Source organism: Heliangelus exortis, chromosome 23 (genome assembly GCF_036169615.1).
Source record: "Heliangelus exortis chromosome 23, bHelExo1.hap1, whole genome shotgun sequence".
NCBI lineage: Eukaryota > Metazoa > Chordata > Aves > Apodiformes > Trochilidae > Heliangelus > Heliangelus exortis.
Genome location: NC_092444.1, coordinates 6,658,598 through 6,684,525, shown reverse-complemented (window position 1 = coordinate 6,684,525; position 25,928 = coordinate 6,658,598). Strand labels below are relative to the sequence as shown.

General features: G+C 46.3%; 1 protein-coding gene across 4 annotated transcripts in view; it reads left to right on the top strand.

Annotated features, from left to right (window-relative positions):
* The window catches only part of PRDM16 (PR/SET domain 16), a 274,258-nt gene that overhangs the window by 21,952 nt on the left and 226,378 nt on the right, over positions 1–25,928 (top strand). The window lies entirely within an intron of this gene.

Below are 25,928 nucleotides of genomic sequence, written 5' to 3'. Positions count from 1 at the left end.
AGATCCCACAGTTTAGCCACTAAATGTTCTTCCCTGGGTCTGGAAGTGTCAGTGCACACAGGTGTAGGATGTGTGCATCACGGGGGAGCAATGCTGAGCAGAGCCCCTCAGAGAGAGCCTCTGTGGAAACAGGGCTCAAACTGACAGCATTTATTTATTTATTTGTTTAATGAAAGGCCAGATCCTCAACTCATGTAAATCAGAATCAACATCAATGAAACTAATTTTCACCAGCTGAGGACATGACCCAGGAGATTTTGTGCATATGTGCATAAAATACACAAATACTGGTGATTTGAGGGGATTCACTTTTAGCATCTGCAGATCAGTATCTGAGGGAAAAATGTAACTTTTTTTCTTTTTTTTTTTTTTAAACTTCTGGAATGATCAATTAGATAATCTCAGCATGTTTTAGACAGATTGCTATTTTCTGAAGTGGCTTCCTTTCCAAAGAAGTAATATACAGAAGATGGGCCACACTGGACAGAAGCCATCTGTTCCCTGCACACATTGTGCTTTTTTTTTTTTTCCCTTTGCACTGCTGTCATAAACAGAGGCTAATTTTCATTTCCATATCTTTAACTTTATAGCAGCAGTGTTTTGGTAGAAGTGATATTGAGTTATTGTTCTATTAGTGTTGCAGGGGAAAAAAAAATCAACTTTATTTCCTACTTGATACAAAATCACTTCAGGAGGACTGAAGAAGGTAAATGCAGCTTCCCTCCCCAGGCTGAGGAAGCAGCTCTATTTAGGAGGTGTATTTATTATCTCAGCCCAGTGTTATTGTATTTTACCCAGATGATTCCTTGGCTGTAAGGAAATGTGGAAAGTTGGATGTGAAGTTTGGTGCAGAACATGGAAAAGTTGCAGACTTGGGCAGGAAGGGCCCTGGGGTGGGGTCCTGGGCTGCTGCTGCTGAAAGAAACCCCTGCCACACTTGGGGAATATTGAAAGGAAATCAGTTGATCAGAGATGATGCAGAAAAAGCAGGAATTCTGTTTTTTGCTAAGCTGATGGACTAACTGAGCAAATAGCTTACCCTCAGCTACTTCAGCAGTCGAAGGGAAGGGATGTGCACACCTGCCCTGGTGACTCCTGGAGAAGTGTCTGGGTTTGTTCCAGTGCCCACTGAGGTCCTTGGCACATCTGTGCTGAATTTACTGAGTCAGGTTTTTAATTTTTTTCCAAGTTTCAGATTTGACTGAAAAAATCTTTTACTCCATCTCAGATGCTTATAAAAAAGAAAGCTTTTGTTTACATGTAGTCTGGTGTTTTCTTTCCTTTCAGGCTAGTATTTACAGTGAAATAGACCTTTTGGGCTCAATCATGTAAATTAATTTTTAAATGGTTGTTCTTGAAGTTCACATAGTATAAAATTGCTTTACCATTTTTTTCCCTGTTTATAGAAAAGGAGTGGTTTCATTTTATATTTTATTGCACAAATGTGAAATAGGGAACACGCACAACTTGCAAGTGATCAAGTATTTTATTTTAGAATTATCACATAGGAATAAAATAAATGTAAATCCCTACGTGGCACAGCAGTCACATTTATAAAGCAGCTGATACCTCGTGGAGAACTTTGCAAAGCCTTCTGCTCAGAAACAGTTCTGCTCACATGGCTCATATGTAATGAATAAAACCAGATCTTCATTACTTTGGGAGTTTTTAAGTTTTTCCTCCTAGAATAGTGTTTAACTGTTTATTTGGATAAAGTTCAGAGCAGAATTTGGTTCTTGGACTTGTGTTGACTGTAGTGTCTTAAGGAATGATCCTTCAGGAAAGCTGAGGGAATTGCAGGGCTGTGTCCTTCAGGAGATGCCTGAAGAGCTGCTGAAGCTCCTTCAGAGCACAGCAGGCTCCTGCTTTCCCACTGGAATATCTGAGCATTGCCCTTGCTCTGGAACCCTCCTCTCTGTGCTGATGAAAACACTGAGCTCAGAACTTAGGGAAAGGGGAAGTTCCAGCCTCAGTCAGGAGCAGGAAACAGGAATTCCACAGCCCAAGTTTGCCTTGAACCCTGTGTAGGTGATCACTGTCTGAAGGGAACCTTCCCCAGGGCCAGGATGAGCATTGCAGCCTCACTGCTCAGAGCCTCAGACCTGCTGGATGGAGCTCAGGGGAGTCCTTCATGGACTTGGCTGGACTTTGGAGCAGGCCCTCAAGGCACTGAGCTCTTGGGGACACCAGGCTATTTGCAAAGAGATTTTTTCCTTATATCTGAGCTGGTATGTGGTGCTGGTTAATGGTTAACTCCCAAGGCTCTGGTACAAGGTAGAGCTCTTTCCATGGATGAAATCAGTTGTGCCTTTGTCTGGGTATCTAAAGTCCTGTTCCTGATGTGACCTGGCTTTTAACATATTGATAAACAAATGTTTGGTTGGTTTTGTTGTTGTTGTTTGTTGTTGTTTTTTTTTTAATCTGCAATTTGAAGTGCTATTTGCCTGGTGTTTTTTTTTTTCAAACAGCCTCAAGGAATGTGTATTTGCTGCCCCTTCAGACTCCTGGGGCAAGGGGAATAATCCCATCCCATGGCCACGTTTCAGTAACTGCAGACTGGAGAGGGACCTTTGAGGACTTCCCTGTCAGGAGATGTTTGTAGATTTAGTTCACAGGCACCCTGCCCAAGGGCTGTTGTTCTCCTTGGCAGTGACAGATTCCTTATCTTCCTTTTTTAGTTCTTTTGGTGAGATCCCATCCTACCTGTCTGCAATGAGGAGAGTCCCTGAACACCCAGACAGATACCTCCCTGCTGCTCTGGTTGTGCAGAGCCTAAACATTGCACTCATTTAGATCAATCTTGTTAGAACAAAAAAAGAGCACTCCTGAAAAATTACTGAATTCTCCTTGCAGTGTCAGGTTCCAAGATAATGATGTGTCTGTGTGTGAAAATATTAAATTGCAATAACATGCAGAGTGAGTGGCTCTCTGAATGGGGTATTCAGCTCACAGCTTGGACTATACATAAAGCTAGTGAGTGACAGAATACAAATGGTGTCATAAAACATCAGGGGAATTTACAGCCAGTTTCAATCTTTTTGATCTATATTCTATCTATGGAGTGCTCTCAATCTGTCTTTAGTTAATGAAACAGTTAAACATATTTAATTATTTATCACTGTTTAATGTCAGGAGTTATCAAAGCAGATTACGTTTCCCCTGCACACACTCTCAGGTATTAACAGAAATTGTGTGTACAGGGGTCTGGGATGTTTCCTGCCTTAAGATAATGCTTTCAGACCCATCCCCACGTGTGGGTGCTTTTAAATCTCAGGTGTCTGAGGGAAGCAGAACCTTCCATCTCCTTGCTGGAGACCATGCTTGATTTCTAAAACTTTTGCTTGTTTCTTACCCAAACTGCCTGTGTAACACAGAAAATAGGGAAATGAGAATTCAGCTCAGTTTCAGATGAGCAATGAGGTAGAGCAGGGCAGTTCTCATCTGGTCACAATCCTGGGTGGCAGCTCCTGGTGCTGAGGTCCCGTGTCCCATAGAGGGGGTTCCAGCAGCTCAGCCCCCCCGGGAGATGAGGGGCTGCCCCAAACCCTGTTCCTGCCTGGGCTGAGCTGCTCCAACCCCACTGTGCCGGGGGCTGGAGGGAGGGAGGTGCTTGGGATCCCTCAGCCACACCACCTGGGCCTTCTCGAGTGGCAGCTCTGATAAGAAATCTTTTTTTCTCTGCCCCAGCTCCCCCCCAGCAGGGTTGGGTTGCTGCTCACCTTCAAAGCCCAGCGGGGAGGAGGTGGGAGCTGCCGGGACCTCCGAGGGGTCCATTACCAGAGGACTGGATCCCGTGGGGATCTCTGGGGACACAGCCCTCCCCGGCCCCCCAGACAGAGAGGGGATTGTGAGGAAGGGGCAGGGGGAGGAAGGAGAACCCTACCTCCCTTCTGACTGACAAAGAAACCTCAATACTTTGATTCAGAGGAAAATGGAGTAATACTTGAGGGTTGGCTTTGAAAAGCAGAGCACCGGCTGCTCCACCACCACCCATGGGCTCTGGCCAAGGAAGAGCTTTTCTCCAGGGGAAAGAGGACTTTACAGATGAAATGAGATGAAAGGCCTCTCTCTGCCAACATCTGCAGTCCCCCACACAGGTGGGGAGCAAAGAAAAGTTACAGAATATGTCCCGGTGCCTTGGAAAGGAACCTGTGGTACTGTTCCTCTGGCAGAGGCAGGATAGGGGCTGCTCCAGCTCTCTGAGCTCTACAGAGGTGACTCTTTTCTGCTTGGAATCTCTGTCTTTTAAGGCAGCCTGCCCCAAAAACCCTACCAGGGGCAGAAAACACTTGAGCAACGTCATCCCCCCTTCCTTCTGCGTGTAGGAGAAGGGTTTGTGTTGTAGGTATTGGTAAGAACTTGGGTTTAATTTTGCCTTATTTCTGTTTTGTCGAGAGAGGGAAAAGCTCATCAGTGCATCTGCTGGTTCACTGCATCACCTGGGGTTGTTTTCAGTACTGGAGGCTAAAAATTCCCTGTGCTGTTAGATTGGTGTCTTAGATTTTATGGGTACAGCTGGTAAAGAGCAAAATTTTTAATGCAAGGTATCAGAGGCAAAGGAAAAGATTTTAGTATTAAAAATAGAGAATGAGGAGCTTCAGGCAAGGTTTTCTGCCTTCATTCTCTTGCAGGTAGTTTAATGATGGCAGATGTGGGTGTTGGAGATGAGGGGACTTGAGTGTAAATGAGGAACCCCCATTTTCCTGTGGGATGGGAGCTACTGGGACAATGTAATGAAATGCTCACTTTGGATGAACCAGGGGGAATATTTTGGTGTCTGGAGTCTTAATTCTGGTCCTGAGCTCTTCAGCAAATGTGTATTTTGGAGAAAGTGACATTATTTACCAGGGTAAAGTTATGCTTGTAACACAACCTCTGTGTAATGGAGCCTGAGCTGTTTTCCCCCCTGCCTCCTTCTTGGTCTCAAGAGGGAAGGTGGAATAAAGATAAGGGAGGGAATGGCAAGAAGGGCCCTGCTCTCAAAATAGCAATTTGTCTGCACATTTTTCTCTGCATCACTTTCTTTTTTGCCAAATCTTTCTCACTGCCCTTTCTTATCTGACTTGCAAAATCTACTGCTGGTTTCTGTTTTAAACAGGGTGAGGTTGTGTTGGGAGGAATTGGCCATTTTAAATGCAACTGAAATTGTTGTGACCTTAGACCCTCCAAAACTGGGCCTGGGAGACTCAGGGTTGTTTTTTCTCACTGCTAGCTCTGGTCTTAACACTAAATCAATGTACAGCAAAAACCAGACTTGATTTTTGAATTGCATGAGCCAGGTCACTCAGACCTAAGTGAAACCATTTTTTTTCCCCCGTCCTCTGGAATTGATATTTGCATTTCTAATCCCTGAAAAATGGCAATAATTTTGGTTGTCATGCTCAGGTTTGCTCATGGAAACACGTGGTGAAAGTAAGTGCTGAGCTCATAGTGCTGCACTGGGCTGGGGGAGGAACTTCTCTGCCTGCACTCAAAAAAGGGAAAAATCAACAGCAATTTGCATGTCTCTACGAGAGAGATACTGAGCTTGGGATTCCCTCCAGAATGCAGTCAGTGGATCAAATTTCCTGGCAGTTTTGTCTCTTGGAGCCCAGAACTGGTCCTGGTTAAGACAAACACTTCAAGAATATTATTAATTCATCTTTCTCTCCTGTGGTGAAGTAGAAATGGTTCCATCCTTTGCTCCAGGATAGTAAGAATGGGATTGTTGCTGTGGGATGTTGTCACCTGTGGGATGGAGCCCTCTCTGGTGGCACTTAGTGACTGGATCCTGGATCCAGCAGCTCCTGGGAGATGGATGGGCTGGATGGAAAGTTGTTTTTTCTCAGATCAGTCCTGCAGACAAATCCTTCTCCGTGCAGTGGGGAGATTATTTATAGTCCTAGAGACAGCTCAGGGGGCGAGAAATCAGAGTCCATAATGTCATATTAAAAATATTGATAAATTATTGATTATTATTTAGCCCAGGCTTCAAGTGTGAGTAAGTGGTTTCCATAAATCAGCCCGGATTCCTCCAGGGACAGGTCACGTCCAGGTTCCATTTAGGGAGTGAAAACCTGGCTGTGTTCCAGAGGATGAGCGGGGTCACTGCTCCCCCCCTTTTGTGTGGAAAGGGGAGGATTGGGATGTGCAGGAGCTGATCCCAAAGCTCCCAACATTCCCCCATTTACATGCGGCGTGAGTTTCCCATTTGATTAAACAAATGATGCTCGGCTTAATTTGTCTGTGTTGGCTATTTTTATGAAATATGCACTTAATTAAGTAAGAGAAATACAGGAACATGTTTATTCTCAAGATTTATGCGAAAAATGAGAACCCCACTGAAATTTCCAGTAGTGAAGCAATTAAGTAATGGAATTCCACAGTATAAACATAGTATAATTCAGCTATAAAAACGATGTCTAAGTAATGTTAATGAGCTGACTTGAAGCTACAAAAGCTAGAAAAGTTCATGGTTACAGATGAAAATGGAGTTTGTTGTGAATTATAACTGAAATAAACTTGTGTGAGGAATAGAGGCAGGCCCAGGCCAGGCTGTGTCCATGTGTTCAGTGTCTCAGGGGGAACATCAGCTGAAGCTGCTCAGGACCATCCTGAGGTTTTGTCTCTGTAGCTCTTACCTGTGGCAGCATTCTGCTCCAACCTGGCATTTCCTCAGCTGCTAAACAGTGTTTGCTGAGGGGCCAGGACTTCTGTGAGGAAAGTGAGTTTTAGTTTTACAGGATTTGCTAGAATTTAGCTAGCCACTAAAATAAGAAAAAAAAAAAGTGGGGGGGAAAAAGACCCCTCCAGAAAACAAAAGAAAGAAACGCTGCTTCCCTGCACTCAGATAACTGATCCAGGGTCTGGACTGACAGTTTGCACCATTTGCAGTTGCTTGTTTAAATATTTTTCGTGGTAACTACTTAACTAGTCTGTTTGCTGACTTGCAGAGCAGAGCCTGTGAGCAATAAATCAGTGCTGCTGGGTAGGAGGAAGCCCAGGCCAATGTGATGCTTTAGCAAGGCTCCAGCTTGAGAACTGACAAAATGGGTTTTTTGGATTTCAACTTGAGTTCTGAATTTATATTGGTATTTGGCAAATGCTGGAACAAATCTTGTAGCTGGCAATTTTAATCTGTTTTCTGTATATCCCCCCCTCCCTTCCCAGCCCCTGCTCTGCTTGGGCTTCAGCACCACCAAGGGACCAACATGTTTTGGAGAACCTCCCTCTATTTGTGATATTCTCCTCCTTTGCCACTAATTCTATTTTTTCCCCCTTTTCTAAATTCTTCTGTCTCTTTTGGTCAGTTTCTTGAAGATCTTTTCCCAGAGCATTCCCTCAGCAGTTTAATGGGGAGCAGTGTGGAAATCCCAGAGCTCAGCCCAGCACCCCTGGAGCTGCCTTTGGATCCGGGTCCCAGGGGCTTTCCCTGCACTCTGGAGTCCCCACTACATTTTCCTTTCTTTTCTCATTCCACTTCAGAATGTTGTTTCTATCACCTTCCCAGCCTAGTGAATAGCATGCCAGAGATTTATGGTGTTTAAACTTTTAATGCCATAAGGTATTTTATGTATTTTTCCCAGTGCTATCCAGACGTGTTATGTTATGGTCAGATCAAGCTGTAGTGCCACTGCTGGGAGGAACTCTCTCCCTGTGGGCAGCTCCTCCTTGCCAGAGAGTATTTGCACTTGCCTCAGAGGAGCAGGAGAGGAATGCTCCAGAAATGTTGCCCAGGATTAGAGCTGTCAGTGGCCAAACCAGCACGGACAGAGCCCCAAAGCCTGAACCTGCAGCAACCACCAACCCAAGTTTTCCTTTGTGGGACAACCTGTGGTTCCTGGTTCTGGGCTTTCCTGCTCCAAAGGTGGTGCAGGGGGGCTCTGTCACCCCTGAGAGGTGATGGGGAAGAGAGAGACCCCGTGGGGAGGCAGTGGGTCAGCTCAGGTGGGCAGCACCTTCCATCCCAGTTGGTTTTACCCTTCTGATTGTTAAATCAATAATTTATTCATATTTTTGGGGGACAAGTCCTGCTCTTCTCTTGCGTTGTCCCTGTTGAATATATGACTATCAAAAAGAAAACAAAAATAACCCCGCCTAGAATTAATTAATTGTGGGGCACATCTGCCTGCCCTGGGTTACTTTCCGGGGGATGCCAATTCCTCTGGGAAGTTTCATGAGTTTATAAAACATTAAATACTTGTGCAAGAACAACAAACATTGGTCTCCCCTCACACGGACCCTAAACCCAACCAAAAGATGGACCACGGCCTGCACCCAGCCAGGGAATATTAATTTTGGAGGAGAGAGACTTTGTGTTCTGGGTATTAAATTCTATACCTTGGGAAATGCAGCACAGTAGTTGTGTGTTTGTGCTGAGTAGTGTCTTTGTCTTTCATATCTAAGAGCACTAATTAAAATATAATGTAAAAAACTGAAGTATTCTGGTTAAATTTTAGTGTGCTGCTAAGGTAAATCAAAATGAAACAAAAGATATGTATGGATATATATACATGTATAGGGTCATTAAAAGTGCATTGTTAAATCCCTTTATGCCACAAAATTTCCAAATTAAAAGCTGAACAGAAACACATCTGGAATGGGACACAAAAGCATATTCCTGTTACTTCACCCAGCATTCTGCCTTCAGCCCATGGTTCATTTGCTCTGCTGGTAACCACTGTGCAGAGGAACAGGAGGAAGCAGAGCTCCTGCAGCTCTCCTGTGCCAAATGCCCTTTTCACAACCTCTCCATTTTTACTCCCATCTCCTTTTTACACCATCTCCTTTTTACTCCCTCCCCAGCCTGGGCCATGGGGGAGCTGAGCTCCACGTGCTGCCTGGTGCTGGGGATTTCAGGGCCTTTTTCATGTGCTCAGACCAGAACCAGCTGAAGATATTAACCTGCCCGTGGAGTGGGGGGAGAAAAGCTGTCCAAGTTAGCAATTAGGAGCCCTGAGCCTTTCCAATATTGGGTAGAAACCAGAACTGGGTGATGTTGTTTCATCAGAGCACTTTCCTGATCACAAAGCAGCCTGAGCTGAGGGGGCCCCAGCAGCACAAGGGTTGGCAGAACCACTTTGCCTTGCTGCAGCCCAGGGGCTGGGGTGCAAGCAGAGGTGCTCCAGGTGGTGGTGGTTCCATCCCAGGTGTCCATCACCCTTTGCAAGAACAAATCCTCTGTGCTGGGGACAGGCCTGGGGGTGCAGTCCACTTTTGGGATTGGGCATCTCTCATTTGGGAACCTGGAAGGAGGAATTCTCACTGGGCTGATGGAAGGAGCCAAGCAAAGTGCCCTTCCCTTGAGCAGACACCTGGAAGGTTGTGGGGTCTGAAGGTGAGCAGGAGGTTCTGGGTGTTTCTCTTCACACACAGTCAGGGAACTGCAGGTATCCAGCTCAGGGTGGTCATCATGGCAGCTTTGGAGGGCTTCATCCAAAGCCCACCAAAGGTTATGAAGATCTATCCAGTGGAGTAATCCAGTTTGGGATTTATTTTTCAGTAACAACCCATCCTCAGTGCTTGCAGTATTTGTCTCCTTATTAATAAATGTCCTTTTGGGCAGAAATCCCAGGTTGAAGGCCCAGGGTTCAGCCAAGGTTACAAAAGGTCACTTTATTACCACTATATTGCTTTAACAGTATTTATTTATGTCCTCTTCTGAATCTTCTCCTAGTCCTCCTGGCGTAGGATACGGCCACCTTGGTAATGAGAGAGGAAAAAAAAAATAATAAAATCTTTCTTTGTGCCACTATCCCCCTGCAGAAAAAGCTTAACATCTGATTTAAGTTTACTGAAATAACAGCAGATGTTTATCTTGTATTGTATGGCACATGGCACTACATCTCATAAACCCCCTCCTGGAGCTTAAAGCAGAGTTTCTGGTCCCTCATTTGGACACTTGCAGGCTTTGTGCTCTTTTTTAAATGTTTTTGTTTCTCTGGAGCTTAATCTGCTACCAAAGTATTTCTAAGGATCACGTTATACACCGTGAAACAGGGAATAGCAAAGGAGATTTCCAATACTTCCTTGCCCTAAGCACAGGGCTGTGCCCTGCCTTACCTGCAGCCTCAGGATGACAGAATTGGGCAAACTTTCTGTGGGTTTTCATTAAGAAGAATCCACTTAGGGTGTGGGTTTGGGGACAGATCAAGAAGGAAAAACCTTCATCTGTTGGGAAAGCAAAAAGTGGGGAAGAAGCAGGTAGGAAAAAAGTCATTTTTCTGGGACTTGAAAAAAGGGAAGCCTTTTAATTTTGAAAACCAAGGTGTATTTTATTGTGGAAGTGTGGAATGGCTGTAGTTGGTGTGATTTTTTTTTTACATTTACACAAAGAAATACTTAATTCTGTTTGTTGCAAGTGTAGAGCACTCTGGTGCAGGACAGAAATGACCATTTTCTTCCAGCACTAATCCCTGTTTGCACAAACATCAATGTTCTCGTGGGCAGAGGAGTGCAATCCAGCCTGGGGAATTCTCACAGCTCCTTGGGATGCTGCAGGGGATCAGGGCTGGGACAGAGATGCAGAAAGCCCCAGGAAAGGGTGGCTGAGGAAGGACATGACTTTTGGGGGCTTTAGGGACAGAGTTTGGGGGTGGCCTGGGCAGTGCTGGGTTCTGGGCTGGATCTGATGCTGGTGAAAGGTTTTTTCCAAGCAAAATGATTCTGATTATTGTCCTCAGTTGAGAGTTTCTGGTATTTTTACATATTTCTGAGCTGCTTTGCTCCAGGAACACTGTGGCTTCTCTTTTTCCCATAGGCTCTGAAGGCATGGTTCATTTTATGTTTGAATAGATGCAGTGCTCCTTTGTTTCCTCCCCTGAATTCTTTATTTATTATTTCCGAAAATGATTTGATTTTCCCCCTCCTTCCAAACACATATGATTGCAATAAGCAGATACAAAATAGAACCAAGAAACAAAAGGCTCTACATGCTGATAATGTACATTTGGTTTGTATTTATCGTTTTAAGATGTGTTTTAATTGGTTCACTACCAACATCCTGTAACTTCCAGTCAGTCAGAAGAGAGAAACCTGTTTCATTTTAAAGCCAGTTCGTTTCTTCCCTCTCCCAGCTGAGAGCAGTGGGCAAGACCCTGCTGTAGTGTCTTCAAACTTCATTTCATTAAAAATTTAAATAAAGAGGATTACAATGCCTCTTGTTTTGCAATTCTGTGTTGATGGCTGGGGGCTGGATTTCATTGGAAATGGGTTTTTGAAAGGACAGCAAGGCAAAACACATTTTGTTACTTTGTAGTATAAACCTTTGTGCATAAATGTGCCTAGAAATAACCAGTTTGCCTCTTACTCCAGAAGCTTAATGTGTAATTCAACAAAGAGAAAGCAGAAAGGTGGCAGGAGTGCCATCTGAGAGCACTTACCTGACACCAAAAGGTGATTGAATGGACTGAGGTGTGACAACACCCAATTAATTCCAACCCTTTATTACAAAGAAAAAAAAATTAAACAAACAAACAAAACCAACAACAACCCCACACTAAGAAAAAACAAAGTAGAAATCCAAGAAAATGGGTTTGGAAGAGTGATTTGGAAAGCCAGCTGGCACATCCTCCTGGACAAGGCCAAGGCAAACTGTTTGGGCTTCTTTTCCTGCCAGATGTTCTTACACACTGCCCAGGACAGAGTTTCCAGGCTCAGACAATGTGCCAGAGACTCACAGTTTGTTGCTGGTGATTTAAACACTGAGGTTTGATGCCTCCTAAAGGTCTGTGCCTACCAAAGGGGAACTGGTTTGAGGAAGTGGTGTTGTGCAGGAGGTCAGCCTGGAAAACCTCAGCGTGGTCCCTCTTGACCTTCCCTGCCTCCCTGGGAGGTCTTTTGGACTCTTGTCAGCTTCTGTCTCCCGGCTCTGATTTTGGAGTAGTAGGTTTTATATTTTATAGATATTTTATATTTTGAATAGTAAAAGTGTCCTTTTGCTCTTGCTGAAATCAGAGGTAGCCAAACCTAGCCAGGCCTGACAGAGCATCCCTGACTCTGCTCTTCCCTTCTACCTCATCTTTGACCAAAGGCCCTCACTTTGTTCCAAAACCTGTATTTAAACACACAACTTTGGGTTTAATCAGCCCCAAAAGAGTATCTGCATCAGGGGGAGTTCACAGGGAGCTTTTAAAGTGGGCTCTGTGACCACAGGAAAACCCACCTGGGTGCTGGGATCCTCATTGTGAATTTTGGCCTCTGCCCCCAGCAGCTTCCAGCTGAGCCCAGCACCATTCCTGCCTGTCCCAGGGCACCATTCCTGCCTGTCCCAAGGAATCCTGAGCCCAGCACCATTCCTGCCTGTCCCAAGGAATCCTGAGCCCAGCACCATTCTTGCCTGTCCCAAGGAACCCTGGACCAGACCTGAGCAGGGTTTCATGCAGCCAAACTCTCTGCTCCATGGGAAAAGACCTTTCCCTGTGTGACAGTGAATGGTGTTGCTGCTGTGGTGAAACTGTTTCATGTGGTTGGTCCAGATGGAGAAGTTGATTAAGGGAAGTGGTGAGGTGGTGGAATTACCTGGAAGTTGACCTGAGCAGGGCACGGCTGAGTGATGGAGCCTGGTGGGATGGGGCAGCTCTGGATGAGTTGTCCCCCCGAAACCAAAACAGCTTCAGAGGTTTCAAAATTCAGGTCTTGAGAAAGAGCTATTCCTGTCTGTGGGGAGGGTGAGAACTTGGACACCTTTCAGGAAAACACACGGAAACTTTTGTTTTAATAAACGTTATGGAGTTTCCCTTTTCCATTTGGCTACTGGGAGTGTGGAGAGGGGGAAAGATGGAAAAAGATTCCGTTTGTTTGCTGGCCAGTTTGGTGAAAAAGAGCAAAACCAGGAGGTGTTTTTATACATAAAATTTCTTGCTGAACGTCTGTCCAGCCCTGCTGGGACCTGGGGGTTCCCACCTGGCCCAGATGTTTCTGGGATTTTGTGGCCAGGAGGGGAAAAAGGAGAGGAGTGGGATCCAGGCACGGGCTGGGAGTTGGGAGTGAGGAGGAGCCAGCCCTGCCCCAGGGAGCTGTGCAGAGTTCCTCCAGGAAAGTTATCCCTGAGGCACTGGGATGACAGGATAAATAGTGCTCTGTGCTATAAAACAAATACAGATTCATTTATTTAGTTCAGCATGCTGGAAGTTTGCCAGGTCTGTGCTAATTATATTGTATCTTGGTTTTATCATCTATATTCTCCAGGATTTGTTATGCCAAAATGGCTGGATGCCTGTTCCCCAGGCTCCTATTTCTCCTCTAGGTTTCTGGCCATCTTCTCACTTGTATTGATTTTTCCTGGAGTTTTCTGGGCAGCAGCCTCACTGTTACCTGCTGCCATAGCAATGCTGCTTATTCACCTTCTCTAAAAGTGGGAAAGAAAGGAAGGAAAAGAGGCTGAAGAGCACTGAGAGCCCCAGCCCTGCTGTGTCAGGCTCTGCCACGCTGGGGCACAGACCTGCAGGGTCTGTGGGTTTTCCTTTTGGGCTACAATACAAGTTTTGCTGTCCCTGACCATTTTGCCCAAAGCAAAGCTGGAGAGCAGCTGAAGGAAAGAGCTTTTCTGGTGGGATGTTCAGTGCAGAGGGAGAGGAATGGCTTTGTTTTGAAAGTGGAAGGTGAAGGAGGGGTGGGTGGGGTTTGGTCAGAGCATTGCAGAACTTGGAGAGAGGAGAGCTGAGGTGATGGGAGATAAGAATAAAGAGGATGCAGAATATGATCAGATGTGAAAGGAGAATGAGGGGGAAAAAATTGGCTTGGATAAATGAGGTGAAACGGGCACAGAAAATAAGAAGTGGAGTTTTTCTGGAAGCATTTCTGTTTTTCCTGGGATTTAAAAATTACCAGGCATCAATTGAAACATTAAAAGGAAGAACCTCAAAAGCAGTCCAATTCTATAATTTCAAGGACAATCAGATTTACATCAAAATATTATATTTTTTTTTTCTTAGTGGAACTTCTTGCCTGTTAAGCTTAAATTGGCAACGAGGTGATCCTCAGGGCAGAAGCACCAGAGGCTCTGGGCTGCTCCAGTCCCTGGTGGGTCAGGGCAGGGCCTCTCCTGGGTCTGTGTGCAGGGTCCTTCATGCCCAGCACTCATCAGCGTGGGGCACAGAAAGAGGGGTTTTTGGGCAGAGGATGGTGGATCTTCAGTGGGGAATTTGCTCTAAGGAGCCTTCAGATTCTCTGTGTGCCCAGCTCATGGGGGAACAGTCACCCCGGGATGACAAAGGGGTCCCTGCTCCTGAGGACTGGGATGCTGATGAAATGCTCTTTGAACTGTTGGAGGTTTCTTTGGTTTCTTTATTTTTCTCCTTTTTAAAAAAAAAAAAAAATTAATTTTTTCCGTGTGGGTTTTTGCTTTCTTCCAAAGAACAAAAAAATAACTTCCCATGCAGATCTAGTCTGTCCAGGACAAGGACTCTTTTGAGCTATTTCACATACAGTCCCTATTCAAAAGAATCCTCTTGCAGCTCCTGAAGGAGCCCTGACAATCTCCCAGCTGGGTACAGCATCTCTCTTAGCAGAGCACTGATAAGGGATTCCTGACCCCAGGGTGCTTCACCACATTTCAGGGACCTGCTGCCCAGCACTGAAATAGATCTGAATATTGAAATCCTCCTGAATTTTAGTTTACTCCTCTGAACTTGTTAGTATTAGCATTGCATTGGTGTTACTGTTTTGCTCTCTGTTGTAACAGCACCTACAACTTCTACTGAGTCTGAGATTCTGGTGCCAGGAGTTATGTCCAGAGTGGGGAAGTTTCCAAATTAAAGCTGGTCAAAAAACCTCTGGCACGTTTTCCATGCCAACAGCTCAAATTTATGGTTTCTTTATGAAAGGGATCAAATCTGTTCCTATTTTCTGTCTGAGAAACTTGCTGTTAATTTCAGCAAGTGCAACTACTGACAAGAGACTGAGCTGAAAGCAGAAGTACAAGACAGAAAATCACCTTTATCCTGGCCCAACCAGGACATTAAGAAGAGCTTGGTTTTAATTCTGTAGATAAAAAGAAATAAAAAGGGAAGCATACTGGCTTCTTTTCCTCATAGGACCTGAACATCACTGGGGCTGTTTTTTCACCAGTTCTTCACTAGAAAAGTTTGTATCCAGAAGAACATTGTCCTTGTGCAAGGTTGTTTGCCAGAGATACCTTTCTGGGGGGTGTGTGAAGCTACTGAAAGCTAAATAAGAAGTGACAGAAAAGTGATACTGAGTATGGTGCAAATAAAATGCAAGTGAATCCAGAGGTGAGAGGTTTCTAAGTGAATGTTCTGGGCTGGTTCCTCACCCCGTGGTGTTCAGCAGGTCAGTAGATGGTTGGCAAAAGCCTGGTTTGATAAGAAGTTGCCTAAATGAGGCTAATGATGGCTTCTCCTGGGTAATGCAGGGGAGAAAAAGTTCAAAGCCTGGTATTTCTGTGCACAAAGTCCAAATACCTGCCAAGTCTCTTTGATGAAGTGTCTTTGTCAGAACGATTAAATGAAGGTTAAAAAGGCCAGACCTTTTCTCAACATATTTGACTTGCTCTTTCTTTCCTCTCTTCAAGGTGTCTTCATGTTGCATTTATTTGCTTCATGAATTCTTTATTACACTAATCAGCCCTGATGTACAAACTCATTAGAAAATGAGCTGGAAATATAAGATCTGTCAAATTTCAGAGACTTCTGACATTGCTAGACTCAAGGGCCTTTTTGTGGAGAAAAGAGAGAAAGGAAAGAAGCTAATGAGGAAATGTCAGATAATGTAGAAGTCAATCCATTTGGGGATGAAGTTTTATAAAGTTCAGAGAGAAAAGTTGTAACGTTGCCAGGGTAAACACCTTTTTTTTTTTTTTTTTTAAATGTAAATTTTGGCACGGAGGATTTTTTTTTCTTACTGGTGTTACTGGCCACTGCTGGCAACACCACTGGGGAATCTTTAGCCCTGGCCTGCAGTTGTGTTGCCACCCAGATTTCGGAGCAGGCATCTTGTCTGTTCACATAAAGCAGAACAGAGCTGGATGCCAAGAGAAACCTCTCTCCAAAGCCCATTTTTTCCCCCTCCCATTGGGAATGAGCCAGGTGGCAGCTCCCAGGTGCAGGTCCAGAAGCCCCCCTGCTTCTCTGGCAGTGTGAAGCTGAGGTCCCAGGGATGGGTCCCCAGCTGCTGAGGCAGTTTGTGTGTTCCTGGGGGACATTCCCAGGGTCCTGCCTGGGGTCTGCTCCTCGGAGGGGCTGAGCTGAGCATCCTGCCCACCCCCCACCTCCCACTGCAGAAGCCAACAGGAGCTGTGCTTGCTCAGCACCTCATAAAAACCAATCCCCTGTGGGCTTGGGGAGGATGAATGAGAGAGAAACTGGGCTCAAAGAATAAGATAAGTTTGCTGGCAAATTATTAGTAGCAGTGAAAGCAAAACCTGAGGCATTTCCATACCCATGAGAGGGGGATTTCAGAGCTGGCTGCTTTGGGATCATTGGTGTCAGGGGACATCTGGCTGTACCCTGTGAGCACTGTGCTGGGGGACACCTGCCACCTGTGTCCATCCTGCTGGTGGCACTTTAAGGCCCTCCAGCCCGGGCTTGGCTGGGGTTTATGGGCATCAGTGCTCCTGCTGAACCCGGGGAGGTGGCAGTGGAGGTGCCCCAAGGTGACCCTGCAGAAGGGTCAGAGGCAGAAGTGCAGCACATGGCAGAGAGGGGTGATTCAGTTCAAGGAGAGCTTTTCAAATCAGATTAGGCTGGGTGGGCTTGGGAAAGGGAAGGGGCTCTGTTCTGCTTTGCAAATCTTAACTCCATCAGAAAGGTGTCAAAGAGCTGGTACTTCCCTCTTAGTTCTTCCCCCTCTTTCCTTCCTCTTTCTGTCTCAGGCTGCTGTCTTGCCTTTTCTGCAGACACAATCCTCATCTCAAATTCCTGCTCTTTGAAGCCTGTGGCTGCTCAGGTAAAGCAGCCCTTAGGGGAAGAGCCCAGGGATGTGGCTCTGACTCCTGAGGTTTCCCTTCTGCCTCAAACCCACACAAAGAAGATTCCCAGGGCAGTAGCAGGTGAGGAGCACTGGATCAGACTGGCTGCTGGCACAATTCTGGTATGTTTCTCTTTGCTTTATTGATGCCTTTGTTTTAAAAGTCTTATCCAGAAAAAAATCGTAGGTGTTTTTGCGTGGGAATCTGCTCAAAATCATCCTAAACTTTCCTCTGAGTGTGTCGTGTTGCTGTGGTGTTACCAGCCACATCTTCAGGGTTTCTTTAGTGTTTCCATGTGTTTCTAGTGTTCTGCTTTGTACTGGTTTATTTCCCTTCCAGTCTATCTGCTCCGTGGCCTTTAGCACCCTCCTGCTCTGGGTGTTTCTCTTGCCAAATAAAAACCCCACTTCCCAGCAGGTCTGAAGTCTGCTCACCTCATTTGTTGCTGTTGGCTTGGGTGCTTTGCAGGCACTGCCAATCCTTCACTTTCTCTTCAGCCTCAGAGTCCCAACCAGTGAAACCCATTTGCCCACTGGATCTGACCCGTGGCTGTTGTGCTTCCCAGGTGTGGAGCACCCACAGGTCCCCTGGGCCACCCCCTCCCAGCAGTCACTGTCACCCACTGCCAGCATCCAACCCTCTGCAGTGCTTCTGCCCTGCCCCAGCTCCTCCACTCTGCTCCAGGGCAAGGATGGCTGCAGAAACAGGGAAGAAAAGAATACACCAAATATATCTTGTAAGAACTGACATGGGTTTTTTTTCCACACCCCCCCAGAGCTTTTCTTTATATCACAAGGAAACTTCAGAGTCAAATATTTTGAACGATTCTCCCGTAAAAAACATCTTGTAGATTTTAAACCTGCAGAAGTGGTGAGGTCAGGAGCTTTCCTTGCCAGGCTCTGATGATCTCTTATGGATCCACACTTGGAAATGTTCAGTGCTGCTGGAGCCCATCTTGCTGCCCATCATTCCTCCTGATAAAGTTGCTCTTTGTTTGTGTTTATTTCCTGCCTGTCTTGTCTGCTCTCCCCTCATCTCTCTTCTTCAGGTGGGGAGGTTGATCAGATGCTGCACTGTCTTTGGATTTGGATTTGCACCAGTTAATAATCTCTGTAAATAAATAAGCAGTTCACTGTCAAACCATTTACATTTATATGAAAAAAATAATCTTTTGATACTTTCTTTTACTTTTTCCTCCCTATTTATGTGGAAAGGTTGTGCTCAGCTTAGCACAGTTTTCCCCTGAAAAACAGAAGCTGGAAGAAAAAACCTGGCTTCCCCAGTATGAGATACCTGGGCTTTCTCATTCAGAAGGTGAGGTTGAAAGGGCCAGTGAGCTTTCACTCCTTGAGACATCTTCAGCTCTTTTTTCAGTAAGTTCAAACAAATTTCTGCAGCCATATATGGGGAAGTTTACATCTCTGCCAAGTGTAGGTTGATAAAGGGGAGACTTTGATCCCCTGGCCTGTCAGTTGTAGCTCATGTGTGCTGGGTCAGGACAAAAGTCTAAGTGTATTTCCCTTAACACATGAATTATGCTGCCTCTGAAGTATTGCATGGGGGTGAGAGTCAGGAGGAAGCTGGTGTGATTGCTCTTGGGGAGATTTATCTGGGGAAAATCCTCTGTGAAGGAGCTGATTGCTAACATCTAACATTAACCAGGTTAATATGAGTTGTCAAACAGCTGACAGTGGGAAACAATCTCTATTTATAGGGACTGCAGGTATTTAGAAGGAAATGCACACACCTGCATGCTTAACCCAAAGACCCTATAAATAGAACACCTCACAGTGCCTCCAGCAGGACTGATGCAGCCTGGAGACACCAGGTTTTTCCCTCCATGTATTTAAGTGGATTATTTGAGGAAAAGGAGTGATTTCATGAGGAGATAGTGCTGCTACCAAAATGCAGCAATTTGAAAGCACAGCAGCTTCCTGAATACTTGTGCTTTTATGTTAGCCTGACCTGGGGCTTGGGAAGTTGAGGATGCTTGAAACAAAAGCCTATTAGGAAAACAAGGTGAGCTCCCATGTTTAATAACTATCGTGTTACTTGGTGGCTTTGGGCAAAGACTGGTGAAGGGCAAAGGGTTTTCTGCTTCTTGTTGGAGTGCTTTGTGCTGCTGAACTCCCTGCCAGTAAACAAACTGCTGAACCACTTCAATATTAAGTGTAACAAATGCAAGCAGTGCGTGCTGAGATTTTATTTAAATGTCTTTACCACCTTTTTGTGTGCATTCAGGGCAGGTGTGTGTGGCTGGGGCTCTCCTGTTCCTGGCTTTGTGGATGCACAGGAGGCAGGGGACAGGAGCTGTGTGTGTGCTCGTTTCTTCTGCACCCTCAAGGAGCCCCAGGAGGGTTTGTTAGATCTTCAGGGAAAGGGCTCATTCCTGCTAACAAGTGGTGCCATGTCCAGCATCAGGTCAAGGCCTCTGGGGATTACTGCAGCAGAAATAATTATCTTAGATGAGTTAAGGCAACGTTGGCTTGGTTGAACAGGATGTGTTAATTTGCTCGTGGGCAAATCGATCAGAAATCCAAACCAGAAATTCCTCTGAGCAGGGTAAGGTGTATTTTTTCCCCTTCTGGGTCACCTGGATCTCTGGCTTGCCTTTGGCATGCTGATAACACCCTGCAGCCCCAGCAGCAAGGTGGTGTCACACAGTGCTGAGTGAGCCCACGGGGGCTGCTCAGGAGCTGCAGAGAGTGTGCAGAGCCTGGGGAGAGGAGATCTCCCTAAAGTGGGAGCAATTGCTGGAAAAGTGGGTCTGATGTGTTCCTGATCTCCTCTCAGCAGCTTCTCAGCAGCCTGAAGGAGCTGAAAGCAGCCATTAGAAATCCTTTTCTTAAAAGTCAAGAGGGTGAAGGGACTCTGCTCATTGCAGCTGGGTGTTGCTTCCTTCCTGAGAGGAGCTCAGGGCTCCAGAGGGCTCCTCAGGAGCAGTGCTGAGCCAAAAAAATTGTCATGTGCCATTGTTACAGGATATTTTGGCACATCCAAGTGAAAAGCCTTCCTCTGGGCATCCTGTCACTTGCTTTGGTGGTTGTGCTGCAAATGCCAGAGTCAAGGAAAAGGAAAGCCCTTGCTTCTGACTTGTGGACCTGCTGCAAAGATATCTCTGACAGAGAAAGGGGCTCTGTGCAGGAGCTCCTCTGACCTTTGCCAACCATCCATCCATCCATCCATCCATCCATCCCTTTCCCACCAGGCACCCGTGCAGTGTGAGCACCAGAATGGGCAGGGAGAGGTTGCAAGATGGATTTGGTTTTTCTGGTGGATTTCTCCCGCATGCAGATCTGTTTCACCTTACTGCTACAAAAGTCCCTCCTAGTTTTCAGGAAGCCTGTACAGAAGAATTTTCCTTCTGCTTTCCCCACTTCCTCTAAATGCTGTGCCAGAAAAAGGTGCTGTAAAAATTGTAAACCACAGTTTGATCTCTCAGAGTTAAATGGAGTGACTCTGGTTTCACAGGGGTTGAGATGACATGGGAATTGGGCACCAACATTTGTTTTTCTGTGGGCTCCCTCTATGGGCTTTTATTTTAATCTTACTTTTATTCTTTCTTCCCTCCTCTCCCTGCATCCACCAGTTAAAATAGACCAGAAGAACCCAGTTTGAAGCAGCTTGGGAGGCAAAGTGTTTCAGGATGCCTCTGCAGCCCCATTACCCATTTGCAGTGGGCACTGGAGCTCTGGGGGGAAGAGAAGGGGCTGTGGGCAGGATCAGTCCCATGCTGGGTGGGAGAGGCTGGGCTCAGCCTCTGATTCCCAGAGGTGCTGGGGAAAGCTGAATTTTTATCTCCCAAGGCAGAAGGTGCAGCAGTGTCTGCATTCAGAGCGTGCCAGGGGAGGTATGTGCCTGCTTCTCAGCTCAGCATGTTCAAGACCCATCTCAGCTCAGGGTAAAGGTGTTGAAAAGGTTCCCAGGAACTCGAGTGAGCCCTCAAAGGAGCCTTGAATGGGTTCACAAGAGTCCCAGACAAAAGGAAGAAGGCAAAGAGTGCAGACAGGGAGTCCCTGGAATGAGATAGTGGGCTGTGTTCGCTCTTCAAATGCCTCCTGATGGCATTTGCTTTGCAGATGTTTCATTCCACAGAGCTGTGATCTCTGGTCTGAAGGTTCCTGGAGGTGTGATCACAGAAACACTGGCAGGGAGCAGTAGTGGGCTGGTGTTCCCAGCGTGCCCCACAATGCAGTTTGATTGTGGTCAGATCTGAAAAACCCGACAAAACAAAACAAAAGTGAACCCAAAAGCCATAAAATATTCTATAAACCCTTTTATTTTCAACCCATTTGCATTTAAGGGCCACTCAAAAAACCCTCATTCATTCATCTGATTCATTAAAGAGACTCAAGAACTTCAGTGACTCCTCAGGGACTTGAACTTGTGGTTGAAGTAACTGGGAAGTCCCAAATAATGTTAAGGAAACCTGAAGCTGTCCTCTCTAACAGCCCCAAATTAATGTGCATTGAGGCTTAAGGGCTCTGGTCATTTCCCACGTTAATTTTCTTAGTGCAGAAATAAAACCAAAGTAGTAAGAAAAAAAATGTAGCAGGAAGAGACATTTAATAGCAATGAAAGTGTCACAGTGGGTAATTGATGTTCAAGCTTCAACCATTGGTGTTGCTCTCAGACCCCTCAACCTGTTCATCTCCTGCCCAAACCATTTTGTGGACTTTGTTCACTTTGTTATTGAAAAGGGACACCTGGAATGGAGACATTTGGGGGTGCAAAGGATGGAAAAGAGGTTGACTGCCCCATGATGGGCAGGGGAGCACCTGGAGCACCTGCATGGAGCCTGGAGCCCTCCTCCAGCTGGAGTAGCTGCCCCCTTCCTCTTGGGGTGCTGGGCAGCCTGCTCTCCAGGGCAGGATCTGTGCCATCCTTTGGTCACATCCCTCTGTTGGTGGCCTTGCCTCAGCTGTGTCTATTGGATTACACACTCTCAGGGCAGGCAGAAACATATGCTTTTGCTTTTTGGCTCAGCTGCTTCCAAACATTCACATCAACAAAAGAGAACACTGCAACATTATTATTTTTTTTTTTTTCCAGCTGATTGAGTCATCCAAATATGCAGTGGTAGGATCAGAGAATGAGAGATGTGTGATAGCTAACACAAAGCATCTTTGAGCTGCTGCCCTGGTGGAGCAGCTCCAGCTGATGCTGAGGAGCTCAGAGAGCTTGGGCTGATGCTGCTGTGCTGGGGCTGATGCCCAGAGGTACCCCAGGGTAAGGGGTGTCACCTGGGATGTCCCCTTGGCCAGCTGGGAGCAGGGGACACACAGAGGAGCCCTCTGTCCTTTGAGAACTTATTCTCCTCAATTATTGTAGGATATTCCTAGTGGGCAGGTCTCGAGAGTGAAGAAAATTATTTGTCTTTCAAAAATGAACTTGCTATATTTGTTTATATATTTATTTTCCAGCCATTTCTGTGCTGCTTTTAGTGGTTTGGGCAGCAGGCACCAAAGCAGGGTTGCTGAGGTGTCTGTCAGGAGCTGACCCACTGCCCTTGGAGGCTGCAGGCTCCTTCCCTTCTCTTCCAAGCCCTGCAGAGGAACTTTCCAGTCCCACCTCCCTGCTCAGTGTCACCTGGGTGCTGTCATCTGTGGGGAGGGGAGGTGCAGATGTAGAAATTTTTTTTTTTTTTTTTTTTTTTTTTTTTTATCCTAAACAGAACTCGTAAACGCAAACTGACAATAACATTCCAACAAAATGAAAGATTACATTAGTTTGGCAGGAACTTTTTCCATGTAAAACAATCTGGAGGCTGCAGTGCCTTAATGTTGACCATTACGACTGAATTGGCATGGAGTTACTGTAATAAACAGCCACTCAGAGTAGGGTGATATTATTTTGAGGCTAAATCTGTGTTTCAGCTCATTACCAGCACCGAAGCAATGGACTCCACAACATTTGCTTTCAGTAAGAAGGATGTAAAACGCTTTATTTTTATTTTTGCCACGAAGCTTAATTTAGAAATTGGAGTAACAGCAGTGGCCACCCCTCCCCAGGGCTGTGAGCACTGCCTGGTGCTGGTTTGGTCCTGGTGTGCTGGGAACACCCCATGCCAGGGCCTGAGGGCACCTGCTGGGTGTGCACTGTGGGGCTGTCTGTCCTTTCCTGTGGAATTTGAGGGGTTTTTGCTAGGAAAGGGCAGGATTGCAGCTCCTTCCTCTGGGCTGGCAGTGCAGTGGTTTCAGAGCAGGCTTCAGAGGGGACTTGGGTTCCCTCCTCCTTAGAGCAGCACTTCTCTGAGGACCAAGGGATTTCAGCTCCTGACAAGCGCTTTTTCCAAATCGAGCCCCTGCTGAAATAACCGAGGAGCTTCTGTCGGTTGAAGCCAGGAGGACAGCCCTGCCCACACTCTCCGGGAGGTGACACCCCCGGGACCCATCTGCCGTGTCACCCAGCCCTGCGCACAGCGCTGGCATCTGCCCGCACCCAGCCGCAGCCCCGCCGCGTTTCTCCCCGAGGAGTTCAACTTCCAACCCCCCCCTCCTCTTCCTTTCTCTTCTTCCCACCTCCCTCCCTCCCTCCCTGCTCCTCGACAGAGGCGCAAACACTCTTAAATGAGAGATAGTGGCTTCCATCCAATGGAGCCCCGGTTAATCACCGAACATCGTGGGAAAAGCACAAGATGAGGGCCGAGAAACAGCCCATTGTCTGGGCAAGATTAAAGCCCCAAAAGCCGTATTGTCTGCTGAGGGGATAAATCTTCCTGCTGTCACTCAAGCACTGAATTAAATTCCCCTTCATTTCTAAAGGGGCTTATCTGTACTGAATAGGCTGTTGCGCCACAAGCGTAAGGGAACGTATTAAGTGAGCTCCTGTCTTGGGCACCTTCACAAATAGACGAAAAACAGGAGCAGCTCTGGAAGGGGTGGGCTGGGGGGAGGGAAGAGCAGGAGTGCTTGGGGCTGGGGAAAAGAGGAGGGATGGTAATTGTTGTTGCAGGTCCTTATTACTGAAGGAGGGAAATGAAATGGCCATTTTGCTTGGCTCTCCGGCTTCCTCCAGCCACTGAGATAAAACCGAGGTGGAGTGTTAGGAACCAGCATCCTGCAGGGGGTTGGGATAAGGGATGTCCTGGCGTGGTCTGGGGTGGCTCTGAAGGAGACTGTGATGCTCTTGCAGGGTCCCCAAGGAAGGAAGTGGCTATGGGTGCACTGGTGGGGACCTCCTGCCACCCAGGTTGTCTCGGGAGGGATGGCTGTAGCTGACTTGAGGAGAATATTTTGCAGGGGGTTTGTACCACGTTTGCTCAGCTGCTGGAGCTGGGTGAGCCGTGGCTGCTCAGGGCTCTGCTGGGAGCTGGGCAAAGGAGGAATATTCTGAGCAGACTTTATGTCTCAAGGAGCCCACGGGCAACACCACCAGTGCTGCTTCTCTAAAGGCTTCCCCTGGGCTTTGGCAAGGGCCCAGCACTGGGAGGACACAGGACACACACAGTCACTGCTTGTGGCTCTGCCATCCTCCACCCCCTGCCACTCACAGCATTCCCCACACAGAGCCAGCCTGCTCGGGCATCCCACCCGTGGGTGCCTCCATGGGGATGAGCACTGTCCCATGATTTTGGGAAATGCAGCAGCCAGGGACACGGAGGCCGGGCTGTGAACCAAGTGTCAGATCATCAGCTTGGTGTGTTGGGGCTGAGGCACCTCCTGGGCATTGTGTCTGCTGTCTGAGGCATCCCAAAGGCTGGAGGGTCAGTGCAGCTTCCCTTGCACCCCGGGTGGTGAGCTGTCCTTCTCTGGGATGCTTAGAGCCCAGAGGAAGTTTGGAAACACCAATCAAGCATTTTTCATATTAGTTCCTTAGTGCCAAGTGATGATAATGGCCCCAAACCCAGTGTTGATGTCTGCAGGGTGAAGGGGTTGGAGCATCACTGTTTGGGAGGGACTGAATTCTGGTGCTTTGTTGGTATTCTTTCTTTTATTATCTGAGTGACTTTGTTTTTATGGAACATTTCTTTGCCTTCAGTGAGGATCCAGGTGCCTGATGTGCAGCCTGTGTTGGAAGCCTGGGCTCTGTGCTGGGAGAGGTGAAGGGCACATGGAGAAAGTTCAGCATTGCAATGGGTTGGGGAGTCACTGGGTTTAACTCAGAGCAGGATGTTCCTGAGCACAGATACACTGCAAATGTCAAAGGACAGCAACATTTATACATTTCTATTTACTGTGTACAATATTAACTATGCATAACACACTCAACACAGGGATCAGGCTTTTCAGTTTAGGAAAGCAGATGATTATACTTCACCTTGGTGTTAGTGCACTGGATTAGGAGCAGGCTGCATTTCGCTTCTGGTACAATTTGGTAAGTGCTAAACAGGATTTTCTGCATCCTGAGTGGAGTTTCCTCTTGTTGATAGGGTTTAATGCTCTCTTGTACAAGTCTCTTACTGTGCAAATACCTCCAATCTCTCCTTTTAGCAACCCAAACCATTGCTTAAACAAGTGGGTTTACACCTGCTTACCAGATTAATTTAATTAGCCAAAAATAGAGTGAAAGAACTGGCTTGAGAACAATGGTTTGCAAAGAACACTTTTTTTCTATTTCTTGTTGAATCTGGTAAGCCAGGGGAAGCTGGATTGAAATATTATTCCTCTTAGTTTCCTGGCTTCTTGTTTTTACAAACTAACTTGAGAAAAGAAATGATCGAAAGAATGTTTGGAGGGTTTTGTATTTGAAATAACAGGGAGAAAACTTTTTCTACTGATTCATGCCATCATATGAAAGAGCTGATCTAGTCCTTTGCTACTGAATGAAATCCCAGTTATTTGCCATCTATGGTTATTTCAGTTCTCAAGTTTTGCTCAAGGAAAAGCTGGAGCTGATCTCTCAGCTGCTGTGATCTCAGGAGGCAAAAGGCTTGTACTGCAATTGCTGGAGCTGGGACCTGTCCCCTTTCCCAAACCCACAAATTGTTAATTATTGGGGGAAATGGATCTTCTCCATAAAGCCATTTTATTTCAGCAACCTTAAAGATCTATTTCAATTTCACCTTTGTTTTTAAGGCTCT